Source organism: Cryptotermes secundus, unplaced genomic scaffold (genome assembly GCF_002891405.2).
Source record: "Cryptotermes secundus unplaced genomic scaffold, Csec_1.0 scaffold216, whole genome shotgun sequence".
Taxonomy (NCBI): Eukaryota; Metazoa; Arthropoda; class Insecta; order Blattodea; family Kalotermitidae; genus Cryptotermes; species Cryptotermes secundus.
In genome coordinates this window covers 734578-754801 of record NW_019727090.1, presented here as the reverse complement: position 1 = coordinate 754801, position 20224 = coordinate 734578, and the positions used below count along the sequence as shown (strand labels likewise).

Here is a 20224-nt window from a genome sequence, read left to right as displayed (position 1 = left end):
CAGAGATTTGTACGTAATAAATTTAATTTTGGTTCGCTTCAGTTCAATAAATGAGAGGGGAAGGGCATATAGCACGAATGGGGGAGAGAAAGAATGCATATAAGATATTGGTGGGAAAGCCGAAAGGAAGGAAACCACTGGGAAGACCAAGATGTATGTGGGCGGACAATATTAAAACGGATCTTAGAGAGATAGAACGGGATGGTATGGATTGCATTGGTCTGGCTCAGGATAGGGACAAGTGGAATGCTCTTGTGAACACGGTAATGAACCTTCGGGTTCCATAAAATGCTGGGAAGTTCTCGAGTAGCTGCACAACTGGCGGCTTCTAGCTCCATGAGTGAGAGTGAGTGAGTGATCAGTTTACTAAAACTCCCTGATATTAAAATTGACCTTTAGCGTCTTCCTTAGTAACTGCTGATCGTACACGGAAAAACAAATTCAAATGACAAGAAAATACTGGTTTCATCATGGTCTATACTGTTTATTTAGAATATTTTCAGTATCGTGTATATTCAACGACGTCCAAGGAGTTAAAATTCCACGCAAAAAATCTGAATGCATCTGAGTTCTATCTAAGTAAACACTGAACATATCGAAAAATGTTTCAGACAATAATTTTAAAAGTTAATGCACTTCTGTGATACGTGTAGTATGTGTTCTTCCCCACGAAGTAAACAACATTTAAGGACCATTAAAGTAACTAAAAATAATTTTGTGTAAGACCTATCTTGTACCCAGAAGTGGGAGGGAGAGCAGAGCAGCTTTCCCGGGGGTGGGTGGGGGAGGGGAGGGGACAAGAGGGCAAATGAGGGTAAATCGGCCACAGTCGTTAGCGCAAACAAAATCAGTGAACATTATCAGCACGAAACGGACCATGAATTTCGAAAGAAGCAAGAAAGTGAATTCTTGTTACTTGATTGGAAAATACAAATGTCACTGAATCTGCCATACAATCCTGGTTCTTGTTTGTTTAAACTTGAACTGGACTTGTGTTTCAGAGCTACCAGGTTCGAATCTAGGTTCTAACATCGACTATTCTGACTGGGTCTCTCTTTTCCAGACGACCACTAGGCCATAAGTGCTTTTTTTTTTTAATGCTAGTGGGGTGGGACTAAGTTCCTTGTACTGCGGCCACTTCTGGCCTATTGTACCAGCCCAAGATGATAGGTGAGGGTGATTGTGAAGCAATTGGTGGAATGAAGATTGGCAGGGGAAACCAAAGTACTTGGAGAAAACCTGCCCCAGCGCCATTTTGTCCACCACAAATCCCATTTGACAAGACACGGGATCGAACCCGGGCCGCCGCGGTGGGAAGCCAGCGACTAACCGCTTGAGCTATGGTGCGGCCTGCCATAAGTGCCTCCTTACATATCATTTTAAGTTTACCGAACGTGATGATCTATTCCTATCACCCTAGAGTAAATAACCGATTATTTGATGAAGTGGCGTTAAATAATAAAGATCCGTCCTTCTTATGCAGACTGGAGGAGGATGAGGCAATTATGGGTTTGAATTTGCTCCGGATGCAATGAACGGCCGTTCAGACCCTGCTTACACCACGGTGTACATTTAAGTTCAGATACTTTGAAGAAAATTTCACAAACGCACAGAAGTTTTTATTTAAAAGCTTGTAGATGTAAAAATCGGTTCTAGGTCATAGCGAACAGGTACTCGGTACAGAATATAATCTTCCCAGGTCGACTCTAATGTGTTTTATACTACCTTCAAATAATCGTTTAGTTATTTATATAACGTATTAAAGGTATATAAAAGCATGCAGTCTACACAACAATATTCTATATTTAAAAACAAAGTAGAAACTATCGTATAAACATTTGTTTTTATTGACGCTACATGTTTCGACCCTTATGCTGGGTTATCATCAGGTGTACCATGATACCAGCCTCAGTTGTTGAATTGCATCTAACTATATGCATCTAATTCTTCAATAAGGGTCCTAATTGTGCTCTTGAGAGTTTTAAAGGCATAAATTCAATCTTTCAATTAAAATTTAAAATACTTCTATAATAAAATTTAAGAATTAAAGAATAAAACATAGAAATTTAAATTGTACAAAAATGGAAATTAAATATTTTTTGATAAAATTTATTTATTTAGATACATAGTTAATCAGTGAATTGGTTTAATAATGCAGTCAGTTAGCCATTCTTTAGAAAATCCGTGATATAGTTACAATGCCTTCATGCCCTTGCGTAGTTTAGGACGATAAGAGAAGCGATGAACATAAAACTGTATGCTGTACACATTGCTGCACTTGTTTCCGGTAGATTACACTTGTGTGCGAAGGTCTTTGTAACAACTCCGATAGTGGAAAATATCTGCAAGGATATCATAATGGCAACTATAAACGAACTTCCTATAGCAAATAACTTCATAAAAATATTTAAGTATTTTAGTGATATACCGAAATTCAGTGTCCAGTTGCAGTAAGCCATTACAGTAATATAAGATCAATACAAATACAGCAGTCACAACATTGTTATATTAAATTGTACAAAAAGTTATTAACAAAGTTTTCTGTTATATATTATCAATCAGAATTTCATGATCTTGTAGTAAGTGGCACTAGAACTGTTCGAGCTCTGGAACTTCCCTCTGCTGCCATGCTGGTATTACTGATGGAAGGAGCTTAGAATATACAAAACTATAATTTGGCCTGTGGTTCTATATGGGTGTGAAACTTGGTCTCTGACATTAAGGGAGGAACATAGACTGAGGGTTGGCCGCGCCATAGCTCAAGCGGTTAGTCGCTGGCTTCCCACCGCGACGGCCGGGGTTCGAGCCTGGGTCTGGTCAAGTTGGATTTGTGGTGGACAAAGTGGCGCTGGTGCAGGTTTTCTCCGAGTACTTCGGTTTCCCCTGCCAATCTTCATTCCACAAAGTCACCCTCACCTATCATCTGGGGCTGGTACAATAGGCCAGAAGTGGCCGCAGTACAAGGGACTTAGTCCCACCCCACTAGCAATAAAAAATAGACTGAGGGTATTTGAGAACAGGATGTTGAGGAGAATATTTGGACCGAAGAGAAATGAAGTGATGGGAGGTTGGAGAAAACTGCATAATCAGGAGCTTCATAACTTGTACTCTTCTCCAAGTATAATTAGAATGATGAAGTCAAGGAGGATGAGGTGGGCAGGGCATGTAGCATGAATGACGGCGAAGAGGAATGCATATAGGATATTGATGGGAAAGCCTGAAGCTTACCTGCTTAAATTTAGGAACAATCTCAAAGACTGAAAGAGGGAAATAAACAGTTGAAATTGCATGAATCTTTGCTACATGGAGTGAATCTTTGACAATCTTTGTGTACTACAGTACACAACACACAGCACATAAGAAACATCGAACCATAAGCCATACAACTTCAAGCTGACGTCTCCCATCTTCGGGATGAACTAACAAGGAGGAATTCAGCATTTTAGATTAAATATTTTAACATTTAGCGTTTTAACTTAAAACAGTTTCGGATGAAAAGTGAGAACTTGATAGTGTACTGAAGTATCTTAGTAAGTTTTGTGCTTTTACACGTCAGCATATTGTAGCAGCGTCTACACGACAAACATAACTGTGAACATCATAAACAACGACAGTGTTTCCATAGTTATAGCAAGTGCCTCTGATGATGGTTGTATCAAACCGAAACATGTAAGGCAGAAGTGATATTAAAAAAGTGACCTACAAATTGTTACACTCGACGGACTCTCTACTAACTCTGTGATTGATAGTGTAACGGACCAAAAATGAAACAATTCAAAATACTTAGGACGTTTTTCCCGAGAATAAATCGGCGAGAGGGTGAAGCTTCCAACTCATTTCGGACTAGCACGGAGGGTTAGAACGCTTGGAACTTTACATCCCCTACTCCTTCGTGAACTGAAGTGCAAGGGTTACTTCATTTACACGAGCAGTTATCTGAAACTGTAGTAAAGAGGTATAGAAACAATTGTCCCCGTATTACGCGTATAGGAAAAATTAATGAAAAATCACGCGTTTCTAAACTCAACACAAGATACATGCCGGCTGGTTTATCTCCGTGCAGATTCTCTGGTACTCATCGGTTGGGAGTTTAGACTGACCCTAATGAAGGTGTATGCGGTGGTAAAGAGGAAAGTACCGTCCTGGCCTGTAACCTATCCTCAATCATCCAATCATAACCTGCACAAATGAGCTCATGACACCCATTAAATCTGATGAAACTATTGACGTCGGTATTGTCGACACATTCACAGAAAACACATCCATCCTACACATAATCATTAACAAAAATAATAGCATGAACTCATACCGTCGTACAATGACTCGCGTTCCACTGAGCTAGAACAAATGACCTCATATTCGTGCTAAGACGCCAAGACATTGGATCAGCTACAGACCGCCTCTAGGGCCCACCCAACCTGCTATCCAATGGGTACCGGAGGCTTTTTCTCCGGGGTTAAAGCGGCCGGGGCGTGAAACTGACCATTCACCTCCAGCTAGTGCCGAGGCCAAGAAAATGTGAATCTATACATCCACGCGCCCCTACACCTCCATGGTGCAGTGCTTAAACAGTTAAGCACAGGGACTTTACCTTCTGCTTCAAGCGTCGATGTTGCACTTAGTTTATGCCTATCAGCTGCTGATAATGGCAACACACGGTATGAGTCAGGCGAGACCAGCGGTATCTACTGCGCATTTATTGCTCACTGATGCCTTCTGTACAAAATGGCTGCTTCGCAGCGAGGATAACAAAAGCCTGGTATTCCCTCTTTTTGCTGTATGAAGACGTTTACAGCCTTCTGTCCTCAGGTTTTTAAGAATAAGCTTTTTTTTCTCTGAAGCATTTTTGTTACACTGATATTCAAGACAGGTGTAACCGCACGTCCCTCACTTAAAATTGTTTAACAGCTTATATAAAATTCCACTTACTGATTCTACTGGAAAGAGACACTACTCCGGCGGGGTACCGCCCGGGACCGTCTAGTGGTAATTCAACCCAGTCCTCCTTAGGCTTATGCTGCCACCATTGTCATTTGCGTCATCAGTAGACCTGAGATGTTATCTCCCGTCAGTTATAGGAATGTATTTTTGAAAATCAGTCCTTGCTTTTATTCTGAGTATCCCAGAAGGAATGTTACCCTAACTGTACTTGGTCCCCTACTTAATTGCGTCTTCTTGTAATGAAGTTTTGAAGATAACATCTCTCCCCGACAAGCTACCGTATTTACGCATGTATAGGCCGCGTGCGTGTATAGGCCGCAGCAAAATTTTCAGACAGAAATTATAGAAAAAATAATTTTCTTGGAATATTATTTCAGGAGTATTACACCCTGTATTACTAATTATGAATATATTTTTTTTTAAATGAAGTGTGACTTCGAATATTTCGAATATAAGCCGCACCCCAGTTTTCCTCTTGAATTTTTGGCAAAAAATGTGCGGCCTATACATGCGTAAATACGGTAAATACCGGACTGGTGCCCATTTTGAGAACCCGGCCGTAACACTTCACAAGTGATGGCTACTTAAGGGCTGTACCTGTGTGTTAAGGGAGTTGAAGGTTTGACGCGGAACAGAGCAATGGATTACAGGGAGTCGTGTTTTTAAGTTGGAGAGCAGTGAGCAGTGATAGAAGAAGACCTAGGGAGTTACAGTTGGGAGATGTTTTACAGTGAGAGTCGAGATATGAAGTTGGAGAGTCAGTGAGTGAAGTGAATATGGAAATTGAGGGCAATGTTTAAAGGCGGAGGGTGCAATCAGTGTGATGACGCTTATAGGAGGATTAGGATAATACGCCAACTATGATTGTACTTCTCGTCTAACTGTATGGGAAAAATACATGGAGTGGTGTTCTGGTGATACGGTGTTTGATGATTCCTTATATATGTTCCCCTCCCGGTCAATGACGCACCCATTTCCGTGAGAGAAAGACCTCATCTCGAATCCTAGTCCGTGGCAAATCTTATCAACGCTGCTGGCATCTGTACGTCGGCGGTCGGCTGCAAGGATTAAAGTAGATAATGGAAAATGCTTACTACCTTTCCAACTGACTATTTCATGTTCCGGTGTTACCGTATATCGAAAAAATTGAAATAAAAAATATTAAAACTTGCTTACATTTCGATTTTTAATTCTCTCGAAGGCCCTGTGCACACAGGAATTTTCCTTCGGACTTACAGCACACGTTTTTTCCTTAAAAGACGTCGAAGTATAGGTCTGGTTTGATGGTGTGCGGATTTTTCTGTAGTTGAGTTAACGAGTATCTTTAATGAAGACATTATAAAGTAAAGTAAGTAAAGTTAAGGTATTCCTGTACCAGGCCGTGAAGGCCCATAGGGTTGTGAGACGTTGAGGGTCCCACATTATCTAGACAATCGGCTCAAATATGGCGGCAAGGTTGTCAGCCTTACACGTCGGCCGTGCTTTACTCCCCAGGAAAACTATTTAATTAATTCCTAGTACTCACTTCTGTTAGAGGCTGAGTCGACCCCAAGGCCATAATGCGGCTGGAAGGATGAGGTCAATTGAAAAAAATTCCAATGACCTCATCGGGACTTGAACCCGCGACCTTCCTGCTTGTTTATTCAAACTAAAACATCTGGCTATTTCCAGTTCCACTCGGATTTGTTTGAATGCCTTTTTGGGCACACAAATGGAAAAGGACGCTGACTGCAGTTCGTTTTGCGCAAATTCCCACGAAAAGTACAGGGCAGAGACGGACTAGTGGGATGACGTAGACCAAGGGTTGGATTTGAGGGTCTCACAACAGTGACTACGAAGAATACGATTTTTGGGCTGTAAAGTTCCTGTGGTTCGGTAGAAGCCTTCGACCGTGAAAATTCAGGATCTTCGACCTTAAAGATGGAGGCGATATGTTCGTCCGAAAAGGCGGTGGAATTCTACCGAATTACATGACGTTACAACGGGGATGATCGTACCCGTCATAGATTGAGGGCATCCGAGAACAAAGAAGGACAACTAAAATATTAGGACCTGTAAAATACGAATTCTCAAGGAACAGGAGAAACGTACATGATGAGGAAATTTATAATTTGTAATTCTCTCTTAAAACTCTTACAGTGATTAAGTCGAGAAGGAAGCGGCAGACTGGACATGTAGGGCCTAGTACGCACGTGAATACAGAAATGCATGCGAGATAAACCTTGAGTGGAAATTATCAGGAGAAGAAACAGCTTGGAATATTCAGGCAGGCAAGAGAGATAATATTATAATTGTTCAGTGACGATTTTTGGGGGGGTTTCCAAAAAAGCAGGACATTTCTTGACAAGCTGAAAGACGATCAGCTGCTCAAGGAAAATCCTGTACCATTTTCTAAGGTAGGAATAGTTGTCCTCTGATTAAGACAACTTCCTTTCTTCTTTCACCTCAGCGCTACAGCTGAGGGTGAGCTTTGGCCTCCTGAACAATCTGCCTCCATTCTTCTCTGTTCTTCATTTTTCCTCCTCATCCTTTCACTTTCGTTTTATGGAGATCATCATACACATCCTCCAACCATCTCAGCTCCTTAGCTGGTGTTGATTTTTGTTCAATCCATTTATCCGAGGCTGATTCTCTGGTTACTGAACAATTTAGTATTTACGGTATGAGGTTGGTAGCCTCGCGCCCAACCCCCAACCTGGACGACCAGGGTGTCCTCTTCGTCTGGCTCCTACCCCTTAACCTGTTCGGCATGGGTGACCCTACCAGTAGTTACGCTACCACCAGCATAGCTCTCTCAGGAGCACTGAAACCCCACTACCACAATAAGGCGGAGACACCATCGGTGGGGGATTGAGACAACTGAGCTAAGAAATATTTCAGAACTTCAATAAAAGAATTGATTCCAATAGCCTTGCTATGTAAGACACATATATTGTGAAACCCGTCAAAGAATGGAATCTCGACGTGGATGTTTGCTTCTATTGTTGTCATGTGATTCCCATGATTCCCATGCTCCCTGTTCAGCAGAGCATACTGCACGCCTACATGACAATGCAAAACTTGATAAAAGGCTATAATATTAACATCTTCACACTGCCAGGCGTTTAGTATGGGTGGAAACACTGAGTAAGGCAGACTGAAGGACTCCAAGGACAGGATGTTTAGGCACATAACCAGACCTAAGCGGGATTCAACACGAGGCTGGACTAAAGTCGGTAATAACTTACTTCTACATTTGCACGCTTAACTGAATGTTATTAGGGTGCTAAAATGAAGCAGATGACATAGTTGGGACATGTAGCACGCATAAGATAGATGTTAAATGTGCACATCATTTTAGTAGGAAAATATTGAGGGAGCGATATGTCGAAGATCTCAAGCATCGATTGAGGGATGTCACTGTAAAGAAATAAGATATAGGGGTGTGAGTAGAGTAGTCTGGATAGGAACAGAGAACAGTGGCGGGATCTTGTGAACACGATAATGAAGCTTCGAGTTCCAAGAGAGGCCCAGATTATATTAATCAGTAGTGGATTTTTTGCTCCCCAAGAAGGCATTTTCTCCTTGGAATTACGAAGAGTTCTTATCTTCTGGGATATATCTCCGTGTAGTCCGGTGAAAGTCAATCGACGTTTCAGAGGAACATATCGCCTCCATTATCTTGGTTGAGGTGTGAGACCAGGAAGAAACCAGCATGAAGCAGGCAGCAAGGGACTTCCATTATATCCCAGAATATATAATTCTTCATAACCACCGCTGTAAGAAATTCAAGTCCTACATAAAAATATAATTGTTTTATTTGATACATGAAGTGTGAACGTACATCTCCACATACCAAACTTTGCATCTACATGGAAGTGAACTGATTTCAATGGCATTTTGTATTGAGGGGGTGATACAATATACCCACTAATATACATGAAGCTAAAATCGAATGTCATCATCCATTTTCTCAAAAATGGCACGTCATTCAGAACATCAGGGCATCACACAAAAATGATTTACACCTTAATTTGAAAGCTTTGTCAATGTGTTGAACGTTTAACGAAGTATAATAAAAGATGTGTTTCTCTGATTCTGCAGTGAATCCACAGTGCAAATAGCTCTGCAACATCACATATCTGAATATTAAGGCCAAAGCATTATGCCAAACAGCGAAGAATACACTAGGAACATTTGTGCACTCCATGCATGGCACAAACATCCAATCATTTTCAGACCTGCATTCAGTAAGCATCTGTCGGCGACGCGTGTGTTTCGAACTTCACAGGGCTTGACAGCCGGCTCTTCAAATAAGTGAGCAGCAGCTGTCTGCATTTCATTGTCCAGACTGAATGTGTATGCATTAGACCTCAATGATTGCTCTGTCTGCCCCATGCTACAAAAAGCTAACATCTAGACAATAACGCGTGATACTTCTCGCAAAGTTTTTATAACACCAGAAGTGTGATGTAAAACAATGCGCATAGGCCAAATCAAACTCACGATATCATACAGACAGAGCTATTGTGCGGCTTTCAGGCTTAGCTATTTTGTAGATATTAGAAGCATGAATTATTGCTAGTGGGGTGGGACTAAGTCCCTTGTATTGAGGCCACTTCTCGCCTATTGTACCAGCCCCAGATGATAGATGAGGGTGTTTGTAGAGCAATTGGTGGAATGAAGATTGGCAGGGGAAACCGAAGTACTCGGAGGAAACCTGCCCCAGCGCCACTTTGTCCACCACAAATCCCAATTGACCAGATCCGGGCCGCCGCGGTGGGAAGCCAGCGACTAACCGCTTGAACTATGGCGCGGCCCAAGCATGAATTAAGTATTAAATTAATGAGAAAATGTGAAAAATTTACCATTGTTAAACACGAGGGCTGTTTTTCATTCTGGTCCATCTTATCGGCATTCTGGTATTTGTCACTCTCTGTCAAAACATATGGAGTTAGAGAGTAAGCAGTGTTCCTAAATGTTCGCTTCAAATGCTCCGTGTTATCGAAAGTTACGCCCGATGCCACTTCAGTTCTGAAGAGTTCTGATGAAGTAAACAAAGTCCAAAACTTCCGTAATTCCAAGCCTCGATACCATTTACTTTGTAAGCCCAAAAGATAAGTATAATGGAGTGCGGCTCGGAGATCGGGATGGCCAAGATTTCGTTTCTTCTCTTTCAATCCAGAGCAAAGAATCAGCATGAAGGATCCGAAGCGAAGAAGTGAAGAGAGAGGTGGCTGTAACACTAGATACTTTCAGTCGGGCGTGGCAAGACCTAAAACACCAAATGAAGGTGCGCCAAGCGTCGAATGGTTCTCGCACTGTACGTCACTGAGAGTTTAGTTACATTTTCACGGTCAATCATTCATTCCGTGTTTCATTTGTGTTACCGCCAAGAATATTTACAACATGTAGCTCTGTATGGGGCTGAAACGTGGACACTTAGGGCAGTAGATCAGAAACATCTGGAAAGTTTTGAAATGTGGTGTTGGAGAAGGATGGAGAAGATCAGTTGGACCGATTATGTGAGAAATGAAGAAGTGTTAATTAGAGTCAGTGAGCAGAGGAATATCCTACACGAAATAAGAAAACGGAAGGCTAATTGGATTTGTCAGGTTTTACGCAGAAACTGCCTTTTAAAAGAAGTTATTGAAGGAAAGATAGAGGGGCGGATAGAAGTGACAAGAAGACGTAAGAAGATGCTGGATGACCTTGGGGACAGAAGAGGATACTGTCATTTGAAGGAGAAAGCTCTAGATCGCATTAAGTGGAGGAATTGTTTTGGAAGAGACTGTGGACCTGTTGTCTGACAGATTACTGATGATGATGAACCCCGAATTTACAGCCGCAGTTTAAGTTTACATACAGACTGTATTCTACTGTCGTCTTGTTTATAATATTTGCAGAGAAGCACAGCAACAAGGAAGGTAAAGGAGAAAGGAATAAAGGCAAAGAAAGAAATATTTAAGGTCTATAAGCATATTCATTATTGACAGTGTAAACTGGGCTCTCAGCCGATGGAAAGATAAGAAATCAAAGGCTTTAATGGAGGACAGTGCTTATCACATTCGCATCGAAACGAATCATATGCCAGGCGATTCACATACAGACGAAGGCAGCATCTTTAAAAGTTAATATCGTTTACAGTCTATCAGGAGACCTTCAATAGCAAGGGCAAAATTAATGTTGAGTTCTCAGAGAATTCATATGAAAACTGTGTTTAGCAATGTCTTGGAAAAGTACATGAACTTGAATCCGAAACTGCAGCTCCAGCGGTTATTTTTTCTTTTGGTAGTAACGTAAGATGTATTCAGGTTATGCAGTGAAATGACAGATATTAGGATTGCATTGCATTCAATTATACGGTGTACACGTTTGCTGTTACACGTGTTGCGTGTCGAGGACGTTCTGGCACACGACTGTACACGCTGATGGTTTGTGAATCAGTGGTCTTTGCACATAGTACATACAGTGAACGCGTACGTCTTGTCTGTCCGTCTTTAGAGACCTGCAATAAATGAACACCCACAGTGATTAAATCAAACGCATTTGAAATCCGTTAGCATTTTACTAAGGAATGTTGAATCTGAATGGACGCTTCTGAGCCTGGAAAGAGGTAGAATTTGAGAAGAAAGGTCTTTCTCTTTTCACTGGCTCTACAGCCCCCATTGGGCCCTTACCTCTGATTTTCAGTTTCATGATCATTTTACAGATGGTAGGACTCCTTCGACGAGTGATCGGCCCGTCGCAAGGCCTCTACCTAAACATAGGACAACACAAACACAGAATAAACACATACACATACCAAACAAATATGCCTCGCGTGGGATTCGAACATATGATCCCGGCTTCCGAGCGAGCGAAGAGAGTACATGTCTTAGACCGCTCGGCTACCGTGACCGACCAGAAAGGCCCTTTAACTCTCACAATTAACGTGGTAGCTACTAATTACATTCCAAGGATGCACAGATAAGAACTCTCGTCAGTGTTAAATCTGTGATTTACATAATGGCAATTATTGTCCTTGGCCCCAAAACAACTACTTGAATCAGAGGAGTGATGACACTGAAAATGCGATCCGTGGGCAGTCAGAGAACTGTTGCTTAGGAGTTATGTAGTTGCGACTGGACTTGGTGCCCAAGGCACGATTGCTTCCATCTCAGGCAGGTTGACACGAAACGAAAACAACAGGACACGTTATCTGAAAGAAAATTAATTTCTAATCAGTCCGGTGGCAATTACTACGAACATAGTAACTTGAAAATGTTTCACAGAATTACTGGGGTTTTAGACTTTTTCCATCATCTGGAATTCTAGGTAATAGAGGACACTGTAGGTAAGGGGGCCAACTGAGGTGTCTCTCTTTCTCATCTGAAGACGGAAAGTGATCCAGTTTCCGAAACGCCGTGTCCTCTATTACATAGAGTGTCCTCTGTTACCTAGAATTCCGGATGATGGAAAAAGTCCAAAACCCCAGTAATTCTGTGTATCGTTCACTATCGTCAGAACCCTTTCGAATCTATTTGAAAAGGTTTGCCTAATACAGAGACTTCTATTGAGGATGGCAGAAACAAGGTGCGATTCCTGTTCAATAGAAGAAATTGTGTGGCATTATTTTTCGTCATTAGTGAAAGTTTGATTTTGCTTTGTGTGCTATAAGCTCTTGCCGTTGTCACTGTTAAACTAAACCTGTGAATACAGTAGTAGTTGCCACATTCTACAAAATAAATTTTCCTCTTTTACTTTATTGTAACAAGCCCAGTGTTTGCAGTTAGCAAAAAAGTTTTGTTTAATTGCTGAATAGTACTTATAAATCGACTCATTTAAAAAATGCAAGAATATACTGACGAGGAAAATTTTCAAATGAAAAGGTTGCAAACAAGTCGACAATTATCGAATTGAACATGAATGCCACTGTCAAATCATAAAGAAACAGGAGAAGGAAGATGAAGAACAAGAAGAATAAGTGTATCGATTTTCTCCAACTGGTTCTGCTACTCCTCCAAAGCAATATTATACAGAGGAAATCATAAATGAAGAAAAGTCGGGAGAATTTCATAAAGTAATTACACGACGTCCAAGGTTTTCTTACGTGTATCCAGACGAGGAGTCCTGTGGAACAGAGCTCTTGGTTATCTGATTTTGAAAAAATGAAGTATAAAAGCAGTTTATCAGTTAACTGCACCACATTTGATAAGCACATCGAATTTGGTAGTTGGTTTCGAAATAATAGCCAACCGCTAGAATATAAGAGACCTACAACTCGTATTTCATTCATTCATCAGTAATCTGTCAAGACGACAGGTCCACAGTCTCTTCCAAAACAGTTCCTCCACTTGATGCGATCTAGAGCTTTCTCCTTCAAATGAAATATCTCGCATACATGGTATCTCTGGTTTTGGAAAGAGACTATCCAGGAAAAGTGATAATGTGGTAGTTTTTCCATTTGCTTTCCACATCGCAGTACAACAGCCGTTCAAACCACTCTGGTCACGCCTGTTGCTATACGAACTTGAACCATCTCGAGCATTATTTACTCTGTGCTTCAAGTCGCTGCTGATGACGCTGCTTCCGGCATCAGTTTTTGGTGTCTCTCTTCGTCTGATGCCTACCCTTTGACCTGTCCAGCAAGGGAGGCCCTGCCAGTAGCTACGCTACCGCTGGTATAGCTCTCAGGGTCATTGGCATACTCAAACCCCCTCACCACGATTAGGTGGAGCCACCAACGAGGGGGAACTCGTATTTATAAACATATAAATTATTAATATTATAAACTGGGTTGAACGAATTTTCAAAATCATTTTTATCGGACTGCAGAGAAACCTGATAAAGCTCATGAATACTCATCCAGAGGATAAACTATGTGCAATCTACAGAAAGTGTAGCATGGAATTAATCTGTTGTACCACAGCAAGCTCTGAATATTTTACCAGGTTAATTCTAGAATCGTTAAATGAACAGCTTCAGGATGGTGAAATGCCGCAAGAATATCTTTATTAAGATAAGGCCTCTGTTTATTTGTTCGAGATTCGATGTAACATCCTGAATTGATCTCGTGAAATGAAGCAGTTTGGGTTGAGATCGTTGATCTCCAAAATGGAGAGTACAGAGGTTTGTGGCTACCGATCACAATTTATGTTCTTGTGAACCGCTGAACGTGGAAGTCGTCACGGCTCATTCAGCTTCTTCCACTTGACTTCACGGATTAGGAAATGCAATGCGTGTGCTGGCCTCAAAACTTTCTTTGCGGCCAGTTCTTCTTGTTCTGAAGACCTTGAGGTGGCCATCACAACAGGCTACCGGGAACCGGCATGGTAGTCTGCCAAGCTGAATATTTACTTACTAATGGGTCACCATTCCAGACTACACAATTATGTGTACACAGTGAAGGCGAATCACCCAGCATCCGGTGTAAATGATACCGAAAGCGGGAGAGATGTGAAGCTAACCACTCATCTCTATTCAACGCCTAGGTTAGGCACAGGGATAAGTTTACCTTCATCTTTACCAGTTCCGACGAATCACAATTCGCAACCGTTAGCGTTCTTATGTAAAAAAAAAAGTAAAACTATCCCTGTAACAGGCCATGGAAGCCCATAGAGTCGTGAGACGTTGAGGGTCTCACATTATCTAGACACTCGGCTTACAGATGGCGGTAAGGTTGTCAGCCTTATGCGCCGGCCGCCCTTTACCCCCCCCCCCAGGAATATTCGTGGTACTCATCTCTGTTAGAGGCTGAGTTGACCCCAGGGCCATAGTGCGGCTGGAAGGATTAGGTCAGTTGAAAAAAATCCACCTCATCGGGACTCGAACCCGCGACCTTCCGGCTTGTAGCATAGTGCCTCAACCAACTAAGCTACGGCCTGCCCCTCTAGCTTTCTTATGTACCAATCATGATTCTATAGATAATTTTACTCTCCTAAACAAATACCTCGACGTAAATTTTTGCTTCAATTCCCGACCCTGAAGAAGGAAGTATTATGTTCCCCCGAAATACCCATACGACATCCACAGAAGACTATCCTGGAATAGGCAGATTCAATTCATAGCTACAGTTTCAACATAAGAACAAATTTTGTATTAACTGTTTCTCTGTTATGGGATGCCAAATTGGCAAAGACTGACACTGGAGATCATTCCTCGAAAAAGCCGGAAGTCAACGAGCAAACCAATTCCTTCTTTTTTTCTTTTTGCAACTGTATGACAGTTGTATGCTGTTGATTTCATTTGCCAACGAACAGAAGAATGTCGCACTGCAACATGGCTGCGCTGTCTCTTTTTCAATCCCTGAATTCTTATTATCATTTCACATTTTATGTCAGTTATCCGCCCAGTTACATGTTATGATGTTAGACGAAATCCTATCTCGACTTTTACGTTCTTGTTAAATATGTGCCACAGCTAATAATGTCTGAGGCAATAATTATAGATACTAATGAGATAAGTATTTTGAATTTTGTATATTTTCCTTAGATGAAAATTTAAATAAGTTGTAAGAACTCCCATATGGAAACACCAAATAGTACGCAGTACCACAGGCCCAGCAGGTTATTTTGTAAGCTGTTTTCAACTACAGGGCCTATACAGGGAGAATGACAAATGGTAATCAATGAAGAGTAGTGTATTGACCCTGATGTATAGGGCCACAGCCTATCTCGGGGTATTTTCTCGCTCAGAATTCTCATGTAAACTCTGAGGAAAGTCACGAGAAATTTAATTAAAAAAACAGCCGATAACCCAGCGGAGAATAAGGGGGAAAAACCTTCCGAACACAAGTCTTAAAGCTTAACCGCTAGATCTATACCAATAATAAGAACTGCGAATTTATATTGCAAAATAACTACATTCGGAAACGCATCCAGAAGTTCTGTGCTTCTGAGACGGTGTAGACCCTGAACATTTTTCAGTCTTCACTTCAGACTGAAGTCAACGTACAGCTAACACTCATTCTGCTGAACACTTGTAATTAAGTCAGCGTTGCTAATGAAGGGCGCACGGGACCCAAGAGAAATGTCACACTTGTATCCAGCAAAACATTAATATTTGCACAAATGAATCACCGTAGGAAGCAGTGGGATTATGAGGCCATGCGGCGTGGCAGAGGTTTACAAGCATTTTGGAGCAAACTGCTCTGAAAATGGAGGCAAGAGGATTCTCAGAAATGTGGTATATATATATACCAGACTGCACGGCATCACATTCATGAAAACCTGAATCTTATAAATCATCGCCGTGAGAACCCAAAATATCAGAAATATGACACGTGTAAATTGCAGGATTAGGGTTAGAAAAGTTTATGATAATCGCAAGGCAAATCTGTTCAGAGAGGAAGCAGAAGTTCAAAAATAGGAAGGATAAAAGGAAGAAGAGAAAAAGAAAATATGCAATAAAACAAGGTGAGAGAGAAATGTAAAGGCGTCCTGCACTTAATTAAGCAAGTCTAGTCGCTATGCCGACTGATATAGTCAGATCACGTGGTGAAGGCTGTCACATATAATTTTGGTGGTCGGCTCGTAGTTCATTTAATAACGCTGTTTACACTTCAGAGTCTATTTGACGAGGAACAAGCTCAAAAGACGGTCACAATTAATGGATAGGAAAGTATGGAAGATAGATTGGTCGTAGCCTGTTTAAATTTATCTCTACTTTCATCCATACCAATAGCTCTCAAATTTTGTGAGACCGTGGCCCGGTAAATTATTTTGTTACAAGACGAGGGCCCGGTACCGGGCCGCGGCCCAGCGGTTGAGAAACACTGATCGATACAAACGGGTAAGAATATGGACGAAATAAATCAAAAGCGATCGTCCGAAAAACAGAAATGTATACAGTAGGGTAATGTAATCATGGATTTTAAGGAAACAAGTTCTGGCAAATAAATTATGTTTAGTTGGCACAGATGTTGTGTTGAATATCAGATAGTTTATTGGTTGTAGGTGATTAATAATGTATTTGCGTAATTAATTCGTTAGTTATGTGGGTAGGTTGTCGATATAGTTAGGTTAGGCAACGGGTAGTCAACTGGTCTGACCTCCTCCAACTTCTGTTTTATAATTTCTAGTTTCTTGTTATATGACTCTCTGGATCCCGAAATGTCGATCAAGTAAACTTAATGGGAAAAGTCTCATGGTATTAAGTTAAGTGATTTCCACACTCAAATTAAAATAACAGTTAACATATTTAGTATTTCTTGTAAAATTAAGTTTGCAATAAAATACTGAACACAGTGATGACTCAAATTCTTGATTCATCAGTGGCCATCCAGAGCTCAAACCGCTCCTCTGATGTGTTCATTCCGTTTACAGGATTATTGATATGGCACTGTCACCTATCAGCGGCATTCGTTTTTCTGAGTCTGACAGCGCCCAGGTCATCAACACGTGGCTCATGGCACGAACCGTTGCATGCACCATAAAATAGCCTGACTTCCATGACAGGTTTATGAAGTAAATTTGTACAATCTAGAAACCAAAACAGAGAAACATATTTGATTTGTTTTTTATTATTCTTAGTGGGGTGAGACTGAGTCCACTTGGTACTGCACGACCACTACTAGCCTATTGCACCAGCCCCTGATGATAGGTGATGGTGATTGTGGAGCAATTAGTGGAATGAAGATTGGAAAGGGAAAACGGAGTATTCGGAGAAAACCTGCCTCAGCCCCACAAGTCCACCACAAATCCCACATGACCAGAGCCAGGCTCGAACCCGGGCTGCCGCGGTGGGAAGCCAGCTACTAACGGCCTGAGTCATGGGGCGGACTAACATGTGTGATTGTTATAGTTCATGTAACGGCGTTTGAAATAGCTCAGATAACATAGGATAGCCTGGTAGGCTGGTGTAAGGATGCGGTCGTGGCCTGCTCTAAGGTACTGGTCCGGCATTGGTGTGAAGCCAGAGCTAAGAAAGTCAGGACAGTCCATATGAGTCCCCGGGTTCTATTCTGGAATCTTCCGCATACAGTGCAGGAGTGGTAACCAAGTTCCAGTAACAAAAACTTTATTTAACAGTTGGTTAAGAATAAGTATATAATACGGCTGTTAAAAATATCTCGTGTTTTCTTTCTGGAGCTCCCATATTCTCCTGAAAGTCAGACCCCAAGTACATCCTTGCGGCAGGTTCTTATTCTAGTTCTGCCTCTTCCATTACATCCGTGTAGCTAGTCAGTTCCTTCACGAATAAGCATTCACTGATGATTCGACGCTACGTAAACTATGTAGCTGGAGTATCGTTGTTAAATAAACCAAGAATCAATTAATCAATCAATGCTACATAATTCATATAATGCAAGATAGGCAAAATCCAAAATAGTATTTTTAAACAATCAATAAAAGCTCTCTGAACATAATCTAAAAATTATTACACAGAAGTCGTCACTTTTGATGAGCAGTTTCCTATTTTTGCCACATTTTCATCAACTGGAATTCAAACCTGCTTCTCCTTCCTACGAAGAGTCATCATCATCAGTAATCTGTCAGACGACAGGTCCACAGTCTCTTCCAAAACAATTCCTCCACTTAATGCGATCTAGAGCTTTCTCCTTCAAATGAAAATATCCTCTTCTGTCCCCAAGGTCATCCAGCATCTTCTTACGTCTTCTTCCTCGTCTTCTTGTCACTTCTATCCGCCCCTCTATCTTTCCTTCAATAACTTCTTTTAAAAGGCAGTTTCTGCGTAAAACATGACCAATCCAATTAGCCTTCCGTTTTCTTATTTCGTGTAGGATATTCCTCTGCTCACTGACTCTAATTAACACTTCTTCATTTCTCACATAATCGGTCCAACTGATCTACGAAGAGTACAATCTTTAAAATGTGTCACTTTTTAGCTCTGAGCACTGTAACTTATCTCCGGGGCTGATTTTCTGTTCTATGGAAGTCGTGAATCGCTTTCTGATTATTCTGATATGAATTAATAAAAAAAATATTTTGTTTTTGTTTCCTTACTCGTTTACCTTGGGTGTAGATAATTGTACCTTTGCTTCCTTGTCAGTCTTTTTAATCCTTTCCAAACTACTCACTAATATATCTTGTCGGTTTTATTTTCTCTTTTTTCTCCTCTGCCACCCCGATTTGTCTTCACACTGATTTTGTTCATAAAATGAATAATAATAATAAAGTGAAAAGACAAAAAATCTTTTATTATGCTAGTAAGTCCGTTGTACTGCGGCCACTTCTGACCTATTGCACCAGGCCCAGATGATAGGTGAGGGTGAATGTGGAGCAATTTGTGGAATTAAGACTGGCAGGGGAAACCGAAGTACTCGAAGAAAACCCGTCCCAGCGCCACTTTGTCCACCGCAAATCCCACTTGACCAGACCCGGGATCGAACCCGGGCCGCCGCGGTGGGAAGCCAGCGACTAACTGCTTAAGCCATTGCGCGGCGAAGGACAAAAAATTACTAAAATATGGATTTACATTTACATTTATATTTACATTAGAGTAGAAAAATAAATTACATCATTTCCTGGTTTAACGTTGTCTTTCGTTATTACGTTGACACAATTTTCATACCAAGACTCCACACGTCATACTAACTCGTTCTTATGCCGTTATTCATCCCAATAAATATGCAAGTAAAAGTAAAGGTATCCCTGTAACAGACCGTGGGGGCCCACAGGATTGTGAGATGTTGAGGTTCCCACATTTTCTCTAGACAATCGGCTCATAGATGGCGGCAAGTTTGTCAGCCCTACGCGCCGGCCGCGCTTTAACCCCAAGAATGTTCTAAGAATATTCCTGGTACTCATTTCTGTTAGAGGCTGAGTCGACCCCAGGGCAATAGTGCGACTGGAAGGATTAGATCAATTGAAAAAATCCAATGACCTCATCTGGACTTGAACCAGCGACCTTCCGGTTTGTAGCATAGTGCCTCAACCAACGACGCTATCCCAGAGTTTAAGAAAATGGCCGAAAGAGGGTTACTCATGCAAACAAATCTTTAATATTGCCGAGACCGCGTCGTCATCACCTCTCTCGGGCTTCGATGTTGGCCATTGGTGAATACAATAGGTCATAAAACTTTAAATAAACATTACTGAAGTTCACAATACGCACATGTATTTTGGACAAGAATATGCTAATATTTACAACCACGTTCATATTGTCTATATTGTAATTCATGTTATGGGGGTGCAGAAAGACTGAGGAACGTAATCTGCTTATTTCTCAAGTTTCTTGTCGTAAAAACGGATCCGCTTCATGTAACGTCACGGTTTACAAGAATACATCGACGACAATAAAGGAGACTTAGTGTATTATGAAAGCTGGTCTCTTTGCAACAGTATTTGACTAGCAGACAAGT

At 41.3% G+C, this 20224-nt stretch overlaps 1 long non-coding RNA gene across 1 annotated transcript in view; it reads right to left on the bottom strand.

The window, feature by feature from the left end:
• Positions 1 to 11786: 11786 nt before the first annotated feature.
• LOC117282298 overlaps positions 11787 to 20224 on the bottom strand; it is a 164479-nt gene continuing 156041 nt past the window's right edge. The window contains exon 3 of the long non-coding RNA XR_004513012.1: positions 11787 to 12121. This is a non-coding gene — a long non-coding RNA (uncharacterized LOC117282298). The remainder of the gene's footprint in view (positions 12122 to 20224) is intronic.